Below are 23,043 nucleotides of genomic sequence, written 5' to 3'. Positions count from 1 at the left end.
AGATGGTCTGATGGGAGGCAGGTTGGATCCCCAGGTCCTCCTGTAGGTCTCTTCACTAATGACCGATGCAGTAGCCCCGAATCAATCTCGAACTTAATGTCCTTTCCCTTGACAGTGACTGTGGCATAATATGGTTCAGGTGGTCCCTCATCTGTTTCCACCCCAAACATGTTGTAGGCACACTCTGCCTCTTCGTCTGCTTCTCCTAGGTGGTGTGTGGCTGCCTGAGTCTGTTGAGCTTTCCCCTGCCCAGGCTTAACCTTACCTTTTATGCTCCTGCACTTTTTAACTAAATGTCCCTTTTTGCTACAAGCATGGCAGACAGTATCTTTGAATTTACAAACATTTGCATAGTGCGTTCCTCCACACCGAAAACATTCCACCCGCTTTTCCTGTCTACCAGTCTCCCTCCTGACTGGAGCACTGCCGTTGACTGCGACCCCCCCATATCCTTTCTGTATATCCTTGGCATTATTAGCAGCCAACTCCATGCCTTGAGAAATCACTAGGGCTGTCTCGAAAGTCAACGGTGGGGTTTCCCCCAACAAGCGGCGTTGTACGGCATCATTATTAATGCCACATACTAATCTATCACGGAGCATGTCAGTCAACACGGCTCCGAAATCGCAATGCTCCGACGGCTGCCGAAGCTCGGCCAGAAAATCGTCCACAGACTGACCTGGCTTCCGGACATGGCTGTGAAACTTGAACTGTTGAACTATCACCGTAGGCTTCGGATTGTGGTGGTTCCCCACGAGCTTGACCAGTTCATCATATGGAATTTCTCCCGGTTTCCGCAGTGTAGCTAAGTTCCACATCAGCTTTTACGTCTTTGCCCCACACACACTCAGGAGAAAAGAGCGCTTCTTAGCCTCCACAGTAATTCCATTAGCACAGAAAAAGTGGCACAACCTTTCCTTGTACTCCAGCCACTCCTCGATTTGCTTGTCGAACACACCGACCGTTCCGAACGCAGCCATCCGAACACGAGGTTCCTTGCCCGCTCACAGTTCCTGATCGAAAACGGGGACGACCCGTCCACAAAACCAGTTTACCTCATCGCCAAAAATATGTGGTAACTTCTACTTTACAAAAAGACCACTCAACAACTTGATGGTCAAAAGAGCATCTTTATCTGGGACGGCAAACAATATTTACAATACAGAGGCTTCCAGTACCTCATGCGGCATGGGTGGAGGAACTATATACAATGCATACTGGGAGTAAAAAGAGCAGAATTAATGACACCGCCAATCCCGGATCCCGTCTCTTGCTACCAACAGCTTCCCGATTAGTATTAACTTACTTTTAATAATACTCACATTACAACAGTGTCCTCTCATGTTAGTATTTCAGGCCTGGGAAAAAGCCTCTGACTATCCACACAATCAATGTCGCTCATCATCTTATACACCTCTATCAGGTCACCTTTCATCCTCTGACGATCCAAGGAGTAAAGGCCGAGTTCACTCAACCTATATTTCTAAGGCATGCTCCCCAATCCAGGCAACATCCTTGTAAATCTCCTCTTCACCCTTTCTATAATTTCCACATCCTTCCTGTACTGAGGTGACCAGAACTGAACACAGTACTCCAAGTGGGGTCTGACCAGTGTCCTATATAGTTGTAACATTACCTCTTGGATCTTGAACTCAGTCCCACAGCTGATGAAGACCAATGCACCATATGCCTTCTTAACCACAGAGTCAACCCGCGCAGCAGATTTAAGTGTCCTAAGGGACTCGGACCACAAGATCCCTCTGATCCTACACACTGGCAAGAGTCTTACCATTAATACTATATTCTGCCATCATATTTGACCTACCAAAATGAACCACTTCACACTTATCTAGGTTGAACTCCATCTGCCAGTTCTCAGCCCAGTTTTGCATCCTATCGATGTCCCGCTGTAACCTCTGACAGCCCTCTACACTATCCACAACACCTCCAACCTTTGTGTCATCAGTTTACTAACCCATCCCTCCACTTCCTCATCCAGGCCATTTATAAAAATCACAAAGAGAAGGTGTCCCAGAACAGATCCCTGAGGTACACCACTGGTCATCGACCTCCATGCAGAATATGACCCGTCTACAACCACTCTTTGCCTTCTGTGAGCAAGCCAATTCTGGATCCACAAAGCAAGGTCCCCTTGGATCCCATGCCTCCTTACTTTCTCAATAAACCTTGCATGGGGTACCTTATCAAATGCCTTACTGAAATCCATATACACTACATTTACTGCTCTTCCTTCATCAATGTGTTTAGTCACATCCTCAAAAATTTCAATCATGCTCATCTCATCCGGTTCAGGAGACTTATCCAACTTGATGCTTTCCAAAAACTCCAGCACATTCTCTTTCTTAATGTCTATATATTCAAGCTTTTCAATCCGCTGTAAGTCATCCCTACAATCACCAAGATCCTTTTCCGTAGTGAATACTGAAGCAAAGTATGCATTAAGTATCTCTGCTATCGCCACCAGTTCCATACACACTTTTCCACTGTCACACTTGATTGATCCTATTCTCTCACATCTTATCCTCTTGCTCTTCACATACTTGCAAAATGCCTTGGGGTTTCCTTAATCCTGCTCGCCAAGGCCTTCTCATGGCCCCTTTCTGGCTCGCCTAATTTCATTTTTAAGCTCCTTCCTGCTAGACTTATAATCTTCTAGATCTCCATCATTACCTAGTTTTACAAACCTTTCGAAAGCTTTTTTCTTCTTTACTAGATTTTCAACAACCTTTGTACACCATGGTTCCTGTACCCAACTATCCTTTCCCTGTCTCATTGGAACGCATCTATGCAGAACGCCACGCAAATATCCCCTGAACATTTGCCACGTTTCTGCCATACATTTCCCTGAGAACAACTGTTCCTAATTCATGCTTCCAAGTTCCTGCCTGATAGCTTCATTTTTCCCCTTACTCCAATTCAATGTTTTCCTAACTCGTCTCCTATCCATCTTCAATGTTATGGTAAAGGAGATAGAATTGTGATCACTATCTCCAAAATGCTTTCCCACTGAGAGATCTGACACCTAACCAGGTTGATTTCCCAATACCAGATCAAGTACAGCCTCTCCTCTTGTAGGCTTATCTACATACTGTGTCAGAAAAGCTTCCTAACAAACTCCACCGCATCTAAACCCCTCACTCTAGGGAGATGACAATCAATATTTGGAAAATTAAAATCTCACAACAACATTGTTATTACTCCAACTTTCCAGAATCTGCCTCCCTATCTGCTCCTCGATGTCCCTGTTACTACTGGGTGGTCTATAAAAAAACACCTAGTAGAGTTATTTACCTCTTCCTGTTTCTAACTTCCACCCACAGAGACTCAGGTAACAATCCCTCCATGACTTCCTCCTTTTTTGCAGCTTTGACACTATCTCTGATCAGCAGTGCCACGCCCTCTTTTATCTCCATCCTTGTCTTTTCTGAAACATCTAAAGCCTGGCAATCTAATTAACCATTCCTGCCCCTGAGCCATCCAAGTCTCTGTGGAAAGTGGCCAGTGAAGGAGTGGAGATTTGAGGCTTTGACTCGAGAGCCTTCGATGAGAAGAGGCTGAGGACGAGCTTCACTCCAAGTGAGGTAAGGCCGGGTAAGTTCCTTTCAAAGGAGAAAGTTTCAAAAGTTGAGGCAAGTATTGGGTAGGTCATGGCAGCTGAGATCGGCCCCCTGGTTTGTTCATCCTGCAGCATGTGGGAAATCAGGGATACCTCCAGTGTCCCTGACGACAATGTGTGCAGGAAGTGTGTCCAACTGCAGCTTCTGGCAGACCGCATTGAGAATCTGGAGCTGCGATTGGATTCATACTGGAGCATCCGCGATGCTGAGAAAGTCGTGAATAGCACATTCAGTGAACTGGCCATACCGCAGGTAAAGGCTACACAGGCAGAAAGGGAAGGGGTGGCCACTAGACAGCGTAGCAGTAGGCAGGTAGCGCAGGAGTCCCCTGGGGTCATCTTCCTCCTAAACAGATATACTGTTTTGGATACTGTTGGGGAAGATGTCTCATCAGGGGAAGGCAGCAGCAGCCAAGTTCATTGCACCATGGGTGGCTCTGCAGCACAGGAGGGAAGGAAAAGGAGTGGGAGAGCTATAGTGATAGGGGATTCGATTGTAAGGGGAATAGATAGGCGCTTCTGCGGCCGCAAACAAGACTCCAGGATGGTATGTTGCCTCCCTGGTGCAAGGGTCAAGGATGTCTCTGAGCGGCTGCAGGACATTCTGGAATGGAAGGGTGAACAGCCAGTGGTCGTGGTGCACATATGTACCAACAATATAGGTAAAAAAAAGGGATGAGGTCCTACAAGGTGAAATTAGGGAGTTAGGAGATAAACTAAAAAGTAGGACCACAAAGGTAATAATCTCTGGATTACTACCAGTGCCACGTGCTAGTCAGGGTAGAAATAGGAGGATATTTCAGATGAATACGTGGCTTGAAAAATGGTGCAAGGGGGAGGGATTCAAATTTCTGGGGCATTGGAACCAGTTCTGGGGGAGGTGGGACCAGTATAAACAGGACGGTCTGCACCTGGGCTGGACTGGAACCAATGTCCTAGGGGGAGCGTTTGCTACTGCTGTTCAGGGGGCTTTAAACTAATGTGGCAGGGGGATGGGAACAAGTGCAGAGAGACAGAGAGGTGTAAAATGAGGGTAGAAGCAAAAAGTAGTAAGGTGAAAAATAAAAGTGGCAGGCAGGCAAATCCAGGGCAAAAAGCAAAAAGGGCCACTTTTTAACATAATTGTATAAGGGCTAAGAGTGTTGTAAAAACAAGCCTGAAGGCTTTGTGTGTCAATGCGAGGAGCATTCAATAGACAATAGACAATAGATGCAGAAGTAGACCATTCGGCCCTTCGAGCCTGCACCGCCATTTTGAGATCATGGCTGATCAACTACTATCAATACCCGGTTCCTGCCTTGTCCCCATATCCCTTGATTCCCCTATCCATAAGATACCTATCTAGCTCCTTCTTGAAAGCATCCAGAGAATTGGCCTCCACTACCTTCTGAGGCAGTGCATTCCAGACCCCCACAACTCTCTGGGAGAAGAAGTTTTTCCTTAACTCTATCCTAAATGACCTACCCCTTATTCTCAAACCATGCCCTCTGGTACTGGACTCTCCCAGCATCTGGAACATATTTCCTGCCTCTATCTTGTCCAATCCCTTAATAATCTTCTATGTTGCAATCAGATCCCCTCTCAATCTCCTTAATTCCAGCGTGTACAAGCCCAGTCTCTCTAACCTCTCTGCGTAAGACAGTCCAGACATCCCAGGAATTAACCTCGTGAATCTACACTGCACTTCCTCTACAGCCAGGATGTCCTTCCTTAACCCTGGAGACCAAAACTGCACACAATACTCCAGGTGTGGTCTCACCAGGGCTCTGTACAAATGCAAAAGGATTTCCTTGCTCTTGTACTCAATTCCCTTTGTAATAAAGGCCAACATTCCATTAGCCTTCTTCACTGCCTGCTGCACTTGCTCATTCACCTTCAGTGACTGATGAACAAGGACTCCTAGAACCCTTTGTATTTCTCCCTTACCGAACTCTACACCGTTCAGATAATAATCTGCCTTCCTGTTCCTACTCCCAAAGTGGATAACCTCACACTTATTCACATTAAACGTCATCTGCCAAGTATCTGCCCACTCACCCAGCCTATCCAAGTCACCCTGAATTCTCCTAACATCCTCATCACATGTCACACTGCCACCCAGTTTAGTATCATCAGCAAATTTGCTGATGTTATTTTCAATGCCTTCATCCAAATCGTTGACGTAAATTGTAAACAGCTGTGGTCCCAATACCGAGCCCTGTGGCACCCCACTAGTCACCACCTGCCATTCCGAGAAACACCCATTCACCGCTACCCTTTGCTTTCTATCTGCCAACCAGTTTTCTATGTCTTCCCCCCATTGCCATGAGCTCTGATTTTACCCACCAATCTCCTATGTGGGACCTTATCAAATGCCTTCTGAAAATCGAGGTACACTACATCTACTGGATCTCCCCTGTCTAACTTCCTGGTTACATCCTCGAAAAACTCCAACAGATTAGTCAAGCATGATTTACCCTTGGTAAATCCATGCTGGCTTGGCCCAATCCTATCACTGCTATCTAGAAATGCCACTATTTCATCTTTAATAATGGACTCTAGCATCTTCCCCACCACCAATGTCAGGCTGACAGGTTGATAGTTCTCTGTTTTCTCCCTCCCTCCTTTCTTAAAAAGTGGGATAACATTAGCCATTCTCCAATCCTCAGGAACTGGTCCTGAATCTAAGGAATATTGGAAAATGATTACTAATGCATCCACAATTTCCAGGGCCACCTCCTTTAGTATCCTAGGAGGCAGACCATCTGGACCTGGGGATTTGTCAGCCTTTAGTCCCATCAGTCTTCTCATCACTGTTTCCTTCCTAATGTCAATCTGTTTCATTTCCTCTGTTACCCTATGTCCTTGGCCCATCCATACATCTGGGAGATTGCTTGTATCTTCCTTAGTGAAAACAGATCTAAAGTACTCATTAAATTCTTCTGCCATTTCTCTGTTTCCCATAACAATTTCACCCAATTCATTCTTCAAGGGCCCAACATTGTTCTTAACTATCTTCTTTCTCTTCACATACCTAAAAAAGCTTTTGCTATCTTCCTTTATATCCCTGGCTAGCTTGCGTTCGTACCTCATTTTTTCTCCTCGTATTCCCTTTTTAGTTAAGTTCTGTTGTTCCTTAAAAACTTCCCAATCATCTGTCCTCCCACTCACCTTAGCTCTGTCATACTTCCTTTTTTTTAATGCTATGCAATCTCTGACTTCCTTTGTCAACCACTGTGGCCCCTTTCCCCCCTTTGAATCCTTCCTTCTCTGGGAGATGAACTGATTTTGCACCTTGTGCATTATTCCCAAGAATACCTGCCATTGCTGTTCCACTGTCTTTTCTGCTAGACTATCCGTCCAGTCAACTTTGGCCAGCTCCTCCCTCATGGCTCCATAGTTTCCCCTGTTCAACTGCAACACTGACACCTCCGAGCTGCCCTTATCCTTCTCAAATTGCAGATAAAAACTTATCATATTATGATCACTACCTCCTAATGGCTCCTTTACTGTGAGATCGCTTATCAAATCCTGTTCATTACATAACACTAAATCCAGAATAGTCTTGTCCCTGGTCGGCTCTCGTACAAGCTGTTCCAAGAATGCATCCCGTAGGCACTCTACAAACTCCCTATCCTGTGGTCCAGCACCAACCTGATTCTCCCAGTTCACCTGCATGTTGAAATCCCCCATAACTACTGCGACATTACCTTTGCCACATGCCAATGTTAACTCCCTATTCAACTTGCACCCAATATCCATGCTACTGTTTGGTGGCCTGTAGACAACACCCATTTGGGTCCTTTTGCCCTTACTGTTCCTCAGTTCTATCCACACAGACTCTACTTCTCCTGACCCTATGTCCCCCCTTGCAAAGGACTGAATCTCATTCCTCACCAACAGGGCCACCCCACCCCCTCTGCCCACATTTCTGTCCCTACGATAGCACGTATACCCTTGTACATTCATTTCCCAGGTCTGATCTCCCTGCAACCATGTCTCTGTTATCCCAACAACATCATAGTTACCCATTCGCACCTGGGCTTCAAGCTCATCCGCCTTATTTCTGACACTTCACGCATTCAGATATAGAATTTTTAGCCCATTTCTCCTCTCTCTGTTTGAATCGCTGCCTATTGTGCTTAACCCAGCTCCCCGAACTCCCATCGGGCTATACGCCCCTAGAATTTTGTTGTCCTTCCTAAATTTACTTATTCTTTCAACACATTTAACTCCATGTTCCGTCAGACCATCCCTCTGTACATGTGTCCTCCTTATCACTTGTTCCGCCTCACCTTTCCCTACTACACACTTAATATTCCGGAACCGTGTAGTCCCCACCTGTCCTTTATTCTTCCTCTCGCTATCCTCTCTCACATTCTGGATCCCCGCCCCCTGCAAATTTAGTTTAAATCCCCCCAAGAAGCACTAGTAAACTTCCCTGCAAGAATGTTAGTACCACTCCAGTTCAGGTGTAAACCATCCCTTCGGAACAGATCCCACCTTCCCTGGAACAAAGCCCAATTATCTACAAACCTGAAGCCCTCCCTCCTGCACCATCCTCTCAGCCACGTATTAATCTTTATAATCTTTCTGTTCCTTGCCTCACTCATTCGTAACAAGGTGGATGAATTGAATGTGCACATAGTTATTAATGAATATGATATAGTTGGGATCACAGAGACATGGCTCCAGGGTGACCAAGGATGGGAGCTCAACATCCAGGGATATTCAATATTCAGGAGGGATAGACAGGAAAGAAAAGGAGGTGGGGTAGCATTGCTGGTTAGAGAGGAGATTAAAGCAATAGAAAGGAAGGACATTAGCCTGGAGAATGGAAGGACATTAGCCATGTGGAATCAATATGGGTAAAGCTACATAACACTAAGGGGCAGAAAGCGCTGGTGGGAGTTGTGTACAGGCCACCTAACAGTAGTAGTGAGGTTGGGGATGGCATTAAACAGGAAATTAGAAATGTGTGCAATAAAGGAACAGTAGTTATAACGGGTGACTTCAATCTACATATAGATTGGGTGAACCAAATTGGTAAGGGTGCTGAGGAAGAGGATTTCTTGGAATGTATGCGGGATGGTTTTCTGAACCAACATGTTGAGGAACCAACTAGAGAGCAGGCCATTCTAGATTGGGTATTGAGCAATGAGGAAGGGTTAGTTAGCAATCTTGTCGTGCGAGGCCCCTTGGGTAAGAGTGACCATAATATGGTGGAATTCTTCATTAAGATGGAGAGTGACACAGTTAATTCAGAAATAAAGGTTCTGAACTTAAAGAAGGGTAACTTTGAAGGTATGAGACATGAATTAGCTAAGATAGACTGGCAAATGATACTTAAAGAGTTGACAGTGGATATGCAATGGCAAGCATTTAAAGATCGCATGGATGAACTACTACAATTGTTCATCCCAGTTTGGCAAAAGAATAAACCAGGGAAGGTAGTGCACCCGTGGCTGACAAGGGAAATTAGGGATAGTATCAAGTCCAAAGAAGAAACATATAAATTAGCAAAAAAAAGCGGCACACCTGAGGACTGGGAAAAATTCAGAGACCAGCAGAGGAGGACAAAGGGCTTAACTAGGAAAGGGAAAAAAGATTACGAGAGAAAGCTGGCAGGGAACATAAAAACTGACTGTAAAAGCTTTCATAGATACGTGAAAAAAAAAAGATTGGTCAAGACAAATGTAGGTCCTTTACAGTCAGAAACAGGTGAATTGATCATAGAGAACAAAGACACGGCAGACCAATTGAATAACTACTTTGGTTCTGTCTTCACTAAGGAGGACATAAATGATCTTCCAGAAATAGTAAGGGACCGAGGGTCTAGTGAGATGGAGGAACTGAGGGAAATACATGTTGGTAGGGAAGTGGTGTTAGGTAAATTGAAGGGATTAAAGGCAGATAAATCCCCAGGGCCAGATGGTCTGCATCCCAGAGTGCTTAAGGAAGTAGCCCAAGAAATAGTGGATGCATTAGTGATAATTTTTCAAAACTCCTTAGATTCTGGATTAGTTCCTGGGGATTGGAGGGTGGCTAATGTAACTCCACTTTTTAAAAAAGGAGGGAGACAGAAACCGGGGAATTATAGACCGGTTAGACTGACATTGGTGGTGGGAAAAATGCTAGAGTCGGTTATCAAAGATGTGATAACATCGCATTTGGAAAGAGGTGAAATCATCAGACAAAGTCAGCATGGGTTTGTGAAAGGAAAATCATGTCTGACGAATCTTATAGAATTTTTTGAAGATGTAACTGGTAGAGTGGATAGGGGAGAGCCAGTGGATGTGGTATATTTAGATTTTCAAAAGGCTTTTGACAAGGTCCCACACAAGAGATTAGTGTGCAAACTTAAAGCACACAGTATTGGGGGTATGGTATTGATGAGGATAGAGAATTGGTTGGCAGACAGGAAGCAAAGAGTGGGAGTAAACAGGACCTTTTCAGAATGGCAGGCAGTGACTAGTGGGGTATCGCAAGGCTCAGTGCTGGGACCCCAGTTGTTTACAATATATATTAATGACTTAGACGAGGGAATTAAATGCAGCATCTCCAAGTTTGCGGGTGACACAAAGCTAGGCGGCGGTGTTAACTGTGAGGAGGATGCTAAGAGGATGCAGGGTGACTTGGATAGGTTAGGTGAGTGGGCAAATTCATGGCAGATGCAATTTAATGTGGATAAATGTGAGGTTATCCACTTTGGTTGCAAGAACAGGAAAACAGATTATTATCTGAACGGTGGCCGATTAGGAAAAGGGGAGATGCAACGAGCCCTGGGTGTCATTGTACACCAGTCATTGAAGGTGGCATGCAGGTACAGCAGGCGGTGAAAAAGGCAAATGGTATGTTGGCATTCATAGTAAAAGGATTTGAGTACAGCTGGGAGGTTCTACTGCAGTTGTACAAGGCCTTGGTGAGACCACACCTGGAGTATTGTGTGCAGTTTTGGTCCCCTAATCTGAGGAATGACATTCTTGCCATAGAGGGAGTACAAAGAAGGTTCACCAGATTGATTCCTGGGATGGCAGGACTTTCATATGAGGAAAGACTGGATTGACTGGGCTTGTACTCACTGGAATTTAGAAGATTGGGGGGGGGATCTTATTGAAACGTATAAAATTCTAAAGGGATTGGACAGGCTAGATGCAGGAAGATAGTTTCCGATGTTGGGGAAGTCCAGAACGAGGGGTCACAGTTTAAGGATAAAGGGGAAGCCTTTTAGGACTGAGATGAGGAAAAACTTCTTCACACAGAGAGTGGTGAATCTGTGGAATTCTCTGCCACAGGAAACAGTTGAGGCCGGTTCATTGGCTATATTTAAGAGGAAGTTAGATATGGCCCCTGTGGCTAAAGGGATCAGGGGGTATGGAGAGAAAGCAGGTACAGGGTTTTGAGTTGGATGATCAGCCATGATCATACTGAATGGCAGTGCAGGCTCAAAGGGCCGAATGGCCTACTCCTGCACCTATTTTCTATGTTTCTATGTTTTCTAATGGCCACAACATCATAGCTTCAAATATCGATCCATGCTCAAAGCTCATCTGCTTTGTTCATGATGCTTGCATTAAAATAGACACATCTCAAACCATTGGTCTGAGCACATTCCTTCTCTGTCACCTGCCTATCCTCCCTCACGCACTGTCTCCAAGCTCTCTCCCTCCGATTCTTCAGTTCAGTTCCCATCCCTGACCAATTCTAGTTTAAACTCTCCCCAATAGACTTAGCAAACCTCCCTGCCCCCTCGGATTCAAGTGCAACTCGTCCTTTTTGTACAGGTCACACCTGCCCCAAAACAGGTCTCAATGATCCAGAAATCTGAACCCCTGCCCCCTGCTGCAATCCCTCAGCCACGCATTTATCATCCACCTCACTCTATTCTTTAACTCACTGTCGCGTGGCACAGGCAGTAATCCTGAAATTACTACCTTTGAGGTCCTGCTTATCAACTTCCTTCCTAACTCTCTGTAGTCTGTTTTCAGAACCTCCTCCCTTTTCCTGCCAATGTCGTTGGTACCAATATGTACCATGACCTCTGGCTGTTCTGCTTCCCACTTCAGGATATCATGAACGGGATCAGAAACATCCTGGTCCCTGGCACCTGGGAGGCAAACTACCATCTGTATTTCTTTCCTACGTCCACAGAATTGCCTGTCTGCCCCCTAACTATAGAGCCCCATATCACTGCTACCATCCTCTTCCTTTCTCTACCCTTCTGAGCCACAGGGCCAGACTCTTGTGCCAGAGGTGCGGCCACTGTTGCTTCCCCCAGGTGTAATACACAAACAGGTGTATTTCTTGTTAAGGGGGACAGCAACAGGGTTCTCTCTAGTATCTGACTCTTGCCTTCCCTCTCCTGATTGTTACCCACTTATCTCTCTCCCAAGACCCTGGTGTGACTACTTGCCTATAGCTCCTTTCCGTCACTTCCTCACTTTCCCTGACCAGATAAAGGTCATCAAGCTGCTACTCCAGGCTCCTAACCCCATCCCTAAAGAGCTGCAGCTCAATGCACCCGACATGGATGTGGCCTACTGGGAGGCTGGGAGTCTCCCAGACATCCCACATCTAACACCCAGTATGGAACACTGGCCTTGCAGACATACTTCCTGTCTGTAATTTGCACAGATAACCTACCTCGCCTCGACCCATTGAGCCAAAGCCCCCCACTCTGTCACCTGCTCCTCTGATGCCCACTCTATAAAGCTGTCTCCTCTTTAAACTCTTCGAGCTGGTCTAACTTGCTGACGTCCATGCACTTGCACAGTTGTTCCTTGATCAAACCACTAAAGAAAAAACTGTTTCTTTTTCTACTCTTTCTGCCAGTCTAACTCGCTGACGTTCATGCACCTGTGCAGCCATTCCTCAATCTTCAGAGAGCGGTGTCTCAGAAAGGCAGTGTCCATTATTAAGGACCTCCAGCACCCAGGGCATGCCCTTTTCTCAGTGTTACCATCAGGTAGGAGGTACAGAAGCCTGAAGGCACACTTTCAGCAATTCAGGAATAGCTTCTTCCCCTCTACCATCCAATTCCCAAATGGACATTGCATCTTTGGACACTACCTCACTTTCTTTAATATACAGTACTTTTTTTTTCACGTTTTAAAAAAATCTATTCTATATATGTATACTGTAATTGATTTACTTGTTTATTTATTATTATTATTTTTATTTTATTTATTATTTTTTTCTCTCTGCTAGATTATGTATTGCATTGAACTACTGCTGTTAAGCTTACAAATTTCACATCACATGCCAGCGATAATAAACCTGCTTCTGATTCTGATTCACCCAGGACATGCCCACTTCTCTTTGTTACTGTCAGGAAGGACGTACAGAAGTCTAAAGGCACACACTCAGCGATTCATCAGATCACACTCATCTGATTCGTAAATGGAAATTGAACCCATGAACAGTACATCACTTCTCTAATATTGTTTCTGTTTTGCATTATTTTTAATATAACTATTTAATATTCATATATATACCTACTGCAATTAATTTACTTATTTATTTTATATTAGTCAAGGATATTCTTCTTATCTTTACAGGAAAATGTGACAGGTAACTACAATAATTTCGTCTTCCCCAGAAACCAGCTTCCAATCAGCGGCAAAGATATATCCCAGATGCATCAATGCATGGAGTCTTGATTCTTCTCAGGCGAATCCTCTAATAAAATTGGCTCTACCAAGGCTACCAGCAGTTCACTTCTGACAAACCTAAAACACCACAGTCAAGGGCAAATAATTCAAAGGCTTTGAATACAGGATTTATCTGCAGATGAGGACAACATTTGCCAATTAACAGCAAATTGATCTTGAAGTTCATCCCATAAGGCTCACTTCTTAATCCTCTGCTCTGGTTTGGGATTGTGCAAAATCAGACTGAGGTGTCAATAAAGAGGATACATACTGTAAATCTGAGATTATAGGTAGACAGATTTGAGGGAAATTATTTTGACTGAAACAGTAGTGAGATCTAAAACTGATATTCTGAAAGGGTGCTGGAGCTGGAAGCCCGGATGTCCAAATAGACAGCCAGAACCCAGAAGACAGCATGGTGGTTAGTGCAATCTCTTTACAGCACTAGTGAGCAGGGTTCATTTCCTAACACTGTCTGTAAGGAGTTGTATATTCTCCTCATGACCATGTACATTTCCTCCAGGTACTCCAGTTACCTCTCCACATTCTAAAGACATTTGGTTAGGGTTAGTGAGTTGTGGGTATGAATGTTGGAGATGGAAGCATGGTGACACTTGCAGGCTATCCTTGTACTACATTAGTCATTGATACAAAACAACACATTTCACTGCATGCTTCAATGACATATAAAGGTAATCTCATCAGCAAGCACAGAGCTCATGGGTTATAAAGGCCTACTTCTGCAATATGTATTTCTGTGACTCCAAACAGCACTCCAAAGACCAAGTCTGCTGTGATTACCCTCATCCTCTCAAGCCATTTATATTCTACATGTTCAGCCCACAGAATAAAAGTTGGTTCTTGACTCCCAGCACCAAGTGAAGTGTTTAACTTTGCTCCAGTTATTAGTTATTTCCCTCGACTCCCATGAAAATGACGCAAAGAAAGTGAGTACACAATATATTTCCACAAGCTTATCAGAAATAGTTGAAGCTGGAGATAAATCAGTGGAGGAACTTGGTAGGTCAAGTAATATCTGCAGAGCAAGAGAGTGGCTGATGTTTCGGGTCGAGACCCTATATCAGGATTTTGATATTCAGGAATATATGAAGAACCAGTATAGCAAGCTGTCACCTTCTGTGACCATTCACACTGAGAGCAGGTTTAATCATGGCAACACTGTGTTTAAAAGAATAAATTACATCATGCTAAAGTTTTAATTACCTTATGTAAAATAAAAGCTCAAATGGAAGTCTTGCTGGAAGTCAGAATTATAAAATTAGCTTTGAACTGAGAACAGGAGCTAGTGCAAGGTGTAAAAATCATTCAAGAAACAGACAAATGCAAATACTGCTGTAAATATAAAGTCATCAGATTCTTCCTCCCACACACACTGTACAGTACAAATGAGATTTAGAATGAACCATGTTTGGTACTTACCTGCCTGTGGTATTACTTTTCTTATTGGTATGTAACCTCACTGATCTCCTGAAGAAAACAGCTTCTTCCAGAATATAACTCCTAAATCCAATCCTTCAGTGCCCAGAAAGCATGCACTGTGTTCACACAAAGCAATGAGCAGAGAATTCCAATGAAACACTCATCAGCACACACAAGATGCAAGAGGAATTCAGCAGGTCAGGCAGCAAATATCCAGGGAAATAAACAGTCAACGTTTTGGGCTGACACCCTTCATGAAGGCATGTTGTGTCTCTGAAATGCTCATCCTTGTTTTCAATTCACTCTGAGTCTGATCTCTGTAATTCTTCCCAGTCTACATCTCTCTGAGGAAGGAGTCCACATTCCTCAATTCAAAGTTCATGGTGTCCCCATCACCCTGACTTCCTCAATTTCTCCCATCATTACAACTGTGATTTCATTTAGATATTTCAGCAAGGGCTGTATAAAGTGTGCCCTCAGTGGCCACTCGAGACAGTAAATTAGAGAGGTCAGAGGAGAATGACCAGATTTGTTCAAACTGACAGGAAGGCGACTCAAATAACCATGGAGTACAACAGGGATGTGAGGAAGAGTATTTTTGAATACAAAAGGGTGAAGCTGGAAATAGATGGGCTACAGCAGCAGAAGACCACAAACATACTTAATGAAGTTTCCACTTCATTAGGTACGGGAGGTACCTAATCACCAAAACAGCACAACCAGAAATGTCACCTGAACTGGAAGTATCGACCTCCAAAACTCATTGTAAGGACCCTTAGCATTACCCTGTCATCAAAGTATCTTCTATCATCCCAGGTCAGAGATCAAATGTGGTGCAGCCAGACCTGTGTGATTCAGCAAGTCTGCAAATAAACTTCCTGAGTCCTGTGTAACTTTCAAACATTCATCACTGATCAACAATTTATGGGCTTTTGAATAGTGAGAACTTTCATTGTGATGCATGACTTTCAAATATCACCATTGATTGGTAAAAGGTGCACAATAAATTCAAGCTCACCATTCAGTCTGCCAGATTCATTCAACATGCACTGAAGGAAAGTTCTTCTTTTTCTGTCTTTACATACTAAAAAATGCTATTAGAAGGTTGGTGTGAAATCAATGAGTTTTGCCCATGGCTCTGGGGTGATTAGATCACATCGATGTGTGCCATTTAATAGTTAAATAATAGACAGTTTAATTAAACAATAATTTCAGTTCCTGCTCAGTTCCATTCAACTAGAGGCAGAATTACAGATGATTTATACCAGAGAAACTGGTCCTAGGAGCCTTAGGCTCCACGCCACCAGGTTCAGTTATTACCCTTCAACCATCATGCTGCTAAACCAGCATGGATAATTTCACTCATCTCAACTCTGAACTGACCCCCATGGACTCACGTTCAAGGAATCTACAACTCGTGTTCTCAGAATTATTTATTCATTTGTTTGTTTGTTTGTCAATATTTGCAGTTTGTATTTTTTTTTACACATCGGTTTTTCGTCACTATTTGTGAGTAGTTTTTTTCCTTCTATTGTACTTGCCTGCTCTACTGTGAATGCCTGCAAGAAAATCAATCTCAAGGTTGTATATCGTGACAAATATGCACTTTGATAATAAAATTACATTGAACTTTGGTCACTTGTCCAAAATTCCAAATACCTCATTTGAGCTTCCTCCCACCACTCTTCCTCTGAAACCGCAGCATATCCTTCAACTGTACTGCTTTCCCTCTTGTTTATATGTTCCATTTACTTCATCTGTTCCAGTGACAGATTACAACAGTCACTTGTGCAAATAGACTGTTATGCTATCTGTTTTGAGGCTCTAAATGGAGGAAAGAGCAATCAGGTTTTATTTTGGACAAAGTATTTCTCTCGGAGGTATCACGTTTCTCTCTCTCCTTCATCAAAGTACCTTTTCTCATCCCAGGTCAGAGATCAACTGTTGCGCGGTCCAGGCTGGTGTGTTTCAGTAACTTAGCAACAAAACTTGCCAAGTCCTGGTTCATCTGATATCACCACCCCTAAAAGTTCTTAGCTCTATCTTTTTCACATTTTATTCTTTTTCCTGGCTAACATCTCAAATTATTGTCCACACAAGTGAAGAACATAAAACATACAGACTTGTTATACACATATTTCAGGTTTTATGGGTAAATCAAAGTATCCTTTTTATATTCAGCCAAATATTAATAGCAAACAGGACACCATCTGCAGGAAGTTCTTTAGCAAATCTGAATAGAAAAGCCAGAAGAAGTGAGAGTCTCAATGAGCCTCAGAAGCTCATTATTCTGTGCCCACACCAATTGGGAAACTAAGACAGGAATGAGACTGTGAAAAAGTCAGGAAATTGTACATAACAAAGAATGCAGAAGGAGATACCACCTTTCATCCCTAGTCAAGATATCATCATACCATTTGTGATACCAAGAGCACCTGTCATCTGTAGTGCTAAAATGATGAAGATGAAATTAATTCTTGGGGCTTACAGCCCTCTTGACCACCAAAAATTGGAACAGACAAATGCCCTCTTTAAGTGCCTAAAATTTCTATGATTTCATAAAGGTATGGCTGTTTGACACCCAAGCTTCAGGGCAGTGTTGGGAAATGTATGATAATGCATTTTTGTAAAAGGAACAATAGTGTAGACTATTATCTAATTGGGGAGAAAATTCAAACATCAGGGATGGAGAGGGACTTAGGAGTCCTCGTGCAACACTCCCAGAAGATTAATTTACAGGTCAAGTGTGTGGTAAAGAAGGCAAATGCAATGTTGGCATTTATTTCAAGAGGAATAGAATATAAAAGCAAGGAGATAATGCTGAGGCTTTATAAAACACTAGTCAGGTCACACTTGGAGTATTGTCAACAGCTTTGGGCCCCAAACCTCAGAAAGCGTATGCTGTCACCAGAGAGAGTCCAGAGGAGGTTCATGAAGATGATCCCAGGAATGAAAGAGTTCACATATGAGGAGCGTTTGGCAGCTTTGGGCCTGTATTCACTGGAATTTAGAAGAATGCTGAGGGATCTCATTAAAACCTACCAAATGTTGGAAGGACTAGATAAGGTGGATGTGGAAAGGATGTATCCTACGGTGAGGGCATCCAGAACTAGAGAGCACAGCCTCAAAATTGAGGAGTGACCTTTTAGAACAGAGGTAAGGAGGATTTTTTTTTGCCAGAGTGGTGAAGCTGTGGAATGTTCTGACAAAGACTGTGGTGGAGACCAAGTCCGTGGCTATATTCAAAGCAGCAGTTGACAGTTGCCTGATTGGTCAGGGCATCAGAGAATATGGTGAGAAGATAGGTGCATGGTGATGAGTGGGATCAGAGATCAGCTGTGATAGAATGATGGAGCAGACTCAATGGGCTGAATGGTCTAATTTTGCTCCTATGTCTTATGGTCTTTATGGATATCCTATGGCTGGAAGATGGAGCTTGTCAGTCTGGGAAGGCAGTCCATCTAAGAGAGGGAAAACTCTGATTTCAAACCTCCGCTGCCTTTTACCCACTCATGGGAAAGGCTTCAGGAGTAAACCCTGAGGACAAATCTAGAGCTGGAGTCCCTAAGGCAGTCCGACGTTGCCATCACTGATGCCAAGCTGTATCGGCCCTTGCCTTTCCCTTCGACAACATCGGTGACGTGGGAAGGGGACACTTGCTGCTTGGGCAACTGCCAGTTTTCCACACAACCTTGCCCAGGCCTGCACCCTGGAGAGGACACTCGCAAGACTTTCCAGGCGCAGATCCATGGTTTCACGAGACTAACGGATGCCGTCCAAGGCTAGAAGAAGTGGCATACACAAATCCAAGAACTTATTAATGATTTCTGTAGCAGAAGACCATGAACTTCATCATACAGAAATAAGAGAGCCATTAATTCAGCAAAAATTACTTTGTTGAACCATTGAGGTCTCTGAATTGTGTTTTAAAATTAATGAGCTGAAAATCACTCAAATTACACACAAATGCACACACTTCCCCTTCAAGAGTCCCACAACCATGTTGTGGCTTGGATTTGGTGCCTCAATGATCCAGAGAGATATGTTGGCTAGCGTCAGGTCATTTTGCTTTGCTCTTGAGACGATCACCCATGCCAATCAGATCAAAGGGTAGAAGCCAGACTAAGAGTGGTCCACCAGTCCTTTAGGTGCAGAGGTTCAGTTCAGGCTAACAACCCTAAATGGTAAAACAAAATTGTTATAGAAACAGCAATAAAGAATGAGGAAGCCGTGAATACCGGCAGATTCGGAATACCTTAATTGCTGTCCTAAATGCCAGCAGTGTAATGGACAATAAAAGCACACACACTTCCATCCTAATAATCTGCATTGGACAAAGACAAGTGAGAGCTATCCTTTACTCGGAATTGCATCTATAGCAATTCATCCTTCTGTTTGTCCAAGCACATTCAATCATGAGCTATCCTAGGAATGACCCTTGACACCAGCTGTAAACAGCAAACCTAGGATTCAACATTAATAAAAGCCGGTATTAGATTTCAGGTGATGGAAGATCTAAGGGGTTCTCAGCTCATTAACTTCAAAACAAAAATCAGTGACCTCAGCGCAAAATAATTTCTATTTAACTAATTGCCCTCTTAATTAAACATGATTTAATCCATAGGCTCACACCTGAAACTAAGTTAATAATTTTCTGCATTTCTATAGTCACTTATTGAAGCTTTAAGACATCCTGAAGCATAATGCCTCTCCAAAGTAGGAAACACTCAGAACGGTGGGATAATCAATTGGCTGTTTTAATGCAACACATACAAAATGCTGGAGGAGCTCAGCAGGTCAGCCAGCATCTATGGAAAGGAATAAAGAGTCAACATTTCAAGCAGAGACATTTCATCAGGACTGGAAAGGAAGGGGCAAGAAGCCAGAATGACGAAGTAAGGGCTGGAGAAGGGGAACAAGCTAGGAGGTGATAGGTGAAACAAGGTGGGTGGAAAGAGAAGGGTATGAACTGAAAATTGGTGATAAAGGTAAAGGGTTGAAGAAGGGATCTGATAAGAGAGGAGAGTAGATATGGGAGAAAGGTAAGGAGGAGGAGCACCAGGAGAAGCTAGAAGTGAAGAGGGAAGATAAGAGCCTAAGTGAGGAATGGAAGAAAAGGGATGAAGGAAGGGGAAAAATTACCAGAAGTTAGAAAATTGATGTTCATGCCGTCAGGCTGGAGGCTACCCAGATGGAATATGGAGTGCTGCTCCTCCAATCTGACAGATGGACGAGACCTTCCTGACAGCTAGATAGGGAAGGCAGTGTTTAAGCTGGAGTCTTAATTTATATTCCCTCAGTATCTATTGCTTTGATCAGCATTGAGTATGGTGGGCCAAAGAACCTGATTTTGTATCAACTCTATGACTCTATTTGGAATAAGACTTAGATCAACAATTTTTCAACTCAGATGAGAAGTACTATAAACTAAGTTGCAGCTGAGACCAACACTTAAAACAAAGTTTCTCTGTGGCACACTAAGCTTTTACCTGATTTACTACGGGGACAGTGACTGATCAAAACAAACTGAATAATTAAATGTTGGATGTTGAATTTAGAACAATGATAGCAAGGCATGTTCCCATTGGCCTTTTCGGGTATTTATCAAAGATCCTCTGGCAAAACTTCCCAGAATCAGAGTTCTCTCCTGTTGCTTGGCCAATATTTACTCTTCAAGCAACATCAATAAAAGAGATTCTCTAAACATTATCTCAACACTGTTTGTGGGAGCTCACTGCATCAAAACTGGCTACTGCATTTCTACATTATGAGAGTGGCAACATTTCAAAAATGCTTCACTGTAGAGAGCTTTGGAAAGCCCTGAGTTTGTGAATAATATTGTATGAATGCAACTCTGTTCATTGCTCTATTAGACTCTGAAGGACAGTCTAATTTGCTTTATGAGCCACTGGGTTGTCTGCTGGCTTATCATGAGGCATTGGAATTTAGGATTTAGCTACTTTCCTTTCCTGAATAAAACAGAAATCTATAAAAACTTAAAATTCAATCACCAGTTGTCAAATCTGTTGGGAGCCCAAAAACATAAAGTTCCCAGCAGGTAGGATATGCTGAATCAATTTGTGACCAATGTTATATTCAGTGAAAATGCAAGGTTGAAAAGATCAGTATCTTTGTGATAATAACATGCACATTTCCAGAACTATGTGATAATCTCCACAGAGAGTCATAGATTCACAGAAAAGTACAGCACAGAAACAGGCCGTTTGGTGCATCTAGTCCACGCAGAGCTATTTAAACTGCCTTCTCCCATTGAACTGCTCTGGGACCATAGCCCTCCATACCATTATCATCCTAGGAAATTTCTAGGAAAAAAAACCCAAGAGTTCAAAATAAATCAATGCAAAAGCTATAAACACAAGACATTCTGCAGATACTGGAAATCCAGAGGAACACATAAAAAAATCCTGGAAGAACTCAACAGCTCAGGCAGCGTCCATGGAAAGGAATAAATAGTCAATGTCTCGGGCTGAAATCCTTCAACAGGAAGTCCGAAACATCAACAGTTTATTCCTCTCCATACATGCTGCCTGTTCTGCTGAGTTCCTCCAGTATTTTGTATAAGTTACACAGAAACTAAAGCTAGAAAACTAAAAGTAAGAGATTAAGATGACAACCAAGAAAGCTGTCAATAATAATGAAAGAGAATCGGACTGGAATATGGATAGGAAAGATTTAGAGAGATATGCACCAACTTCTAAGCAGAGCATTTTGAGCTGAAGGACACTGTATTACAGTATTCTTCTCACTGACCATTCTCATTATTTACAAGGGAAAATTAATGCAAACTCAGGGAGCTTCTCCTTCAATTACCTGGGGCATTGGTTAAACCACATCTAGAGTATTATATATAATCAGAATCAGGTTTAATATCACCAGCATATGTCGTGAAATTTGTTAACTTTGTAGCAGCAGTACAATGCAATACATGATACATGATTGAAAATAACTGAATTACAGTAAGCCTATATATAAAATAGTTATATTAAATAAGTACAAAAAATAGATGGTAGCAATGAGAAGAGGGCATGTCCTAGGTGGTGAAAGTCCTTAATGATGGATGCTGCTTTTCTGAGGCACCACTGCTTGAAGATGTCCTGGATACTATTGGATAATATTGAACTTCTTAATTAAGAAAGGGTGTTAAGATTTCAGAAAGGAAACGCTGGACATGCCAGGCTTGTACCTGCTAGATTTCAGAAGAGTGGGAAGGGACTTCATTAAAATACTTAATATTCTGAATGGTCTTAATGGGTAGATGCAGAGCAGATGTTTTCTCTTGTAGGAGAACCTAGAACTAGAGGTTACTTTTTTAAAAATATGGGGTTGCACATTTAAGACAGAAATAAGATGATTTTTTTGAAATCCTTTAAACAAAAGGTGGTGGAAACAGAGTCTTTGAATAATTTAAGGGAGAGGTAAATAAATTCTTGTTATATAAAGGGTGAAATGTTGGTGCAGGTGGGACAAACATGGAGCTCTGATTTCAATCTTATTAAGTGGCTGAAGAAGTGAGTGATTTTCTCTGCTCCTAATTTACACCATATATCCATTACAAGGATTTTAAATTGGAATTCTCACGGGAATCAGCTTCAGTCACCATTCCCCAAAATGTACTTGGATAAAGTAAACGATCTGCCTCTTAAGGTGATAGAACAAATCAGACAGAACCTTCAAACAGGGCACAGGAAAGGCCCTCGAGAGAAGAGAATATGAAGAAGAGAAGAGAAGTGAATGAACTGATAAGATTGTTTCACCTGCAAACAGCAACGATTCAATGAGCTGAATGGCCTTCTTTACACTACAGTAGAGATGTGAAGTAGAGATCTAAATCGGCAACCTGACTGCACAATGATGCTGTCTTTCCAATCTGAGCTGTGGTTCATGGCTCCACTGAAACTCATTTGCATAATCTCATTTTACATGAACACGCAAACCCGAATGGTATTTCTGGTTTTGCATTTGAAAAGTATTCCTACAACAACCTTCAAAATTTTCTGAATGTAGCTGGAATTTTAATCAGAACACACAAATATGCTTAATAAGTGCCCTGGGAGACACCAAATCTTAGTTAACAGTAACACACAAAATGCTGGAGGAAGTCAGTAGGTCAGGTATCATCTATGGACAAGAATAAACAGTCAATGTTTCAGGCCAAAACCCTTCATCAGAATCTTTCATCAAGATGAAGGGTCTGAACCCGAAGTGACGTCTATTTATTCCCCTCCACAGGTGCTGCTTGACTGCCTGAGCTCATCCAGCATTTTATGTGTTACACTGGATTTCCAGTGTTTGTAGAATCTCTTGTCTTTAGATAAA

The 23,043-nt window shown here is 42.9% G+C and overlaps 1 protein-coding gene across 9 annotated transcripts in view; it reads right to left on the bottom strand.

Moving 5' to 3' along the window:
• The window catches only part of hivep3b (HIVEP zinc finger 3b), a 696,153-nt gene that overhangs the window by 533,977 nt on the left and 139,133 nt on the right, over positions 1 to 23,043 (bottom strand). Inside the window, exon 1 of one of the 9 annotated variants that reach the window (XM_073034358.1) lies at positions 16,366 to 16,400. The exons of the other annotated variants lie outside the window; for them this stretch is intronic. The gene's annotated coding sequence lies outside the window, so the exon portion shown is untranslated. Of the gene's footprint in view, positions 1 to 16,365; positions 16,401 to 23,043 lie in introns of those variants that run through there. 9 annotated transcript variants of the gene reach the window in all.

The sequence above is a fragment of the Hemitrygon akajei genome, chromosome 32 (genome assembly GCF_048418815.1).
Source record: "Hemitrygon akajei chromosome 32, sHemAka1.3, whole genome shotgun sequence".
Lineage (NCBI taxonomy): Eukaryota > Metazoa > Chordata > Chondrichthyes > Myliobatiformes > Dasyatidae > Hemitrygon > Hemitrygon akajei.
The sequence above is the reverse complement of the archived record's forward strand: the minus strand, read 5'-3'. Positions and strand labels throughout refer to the sequence as shown.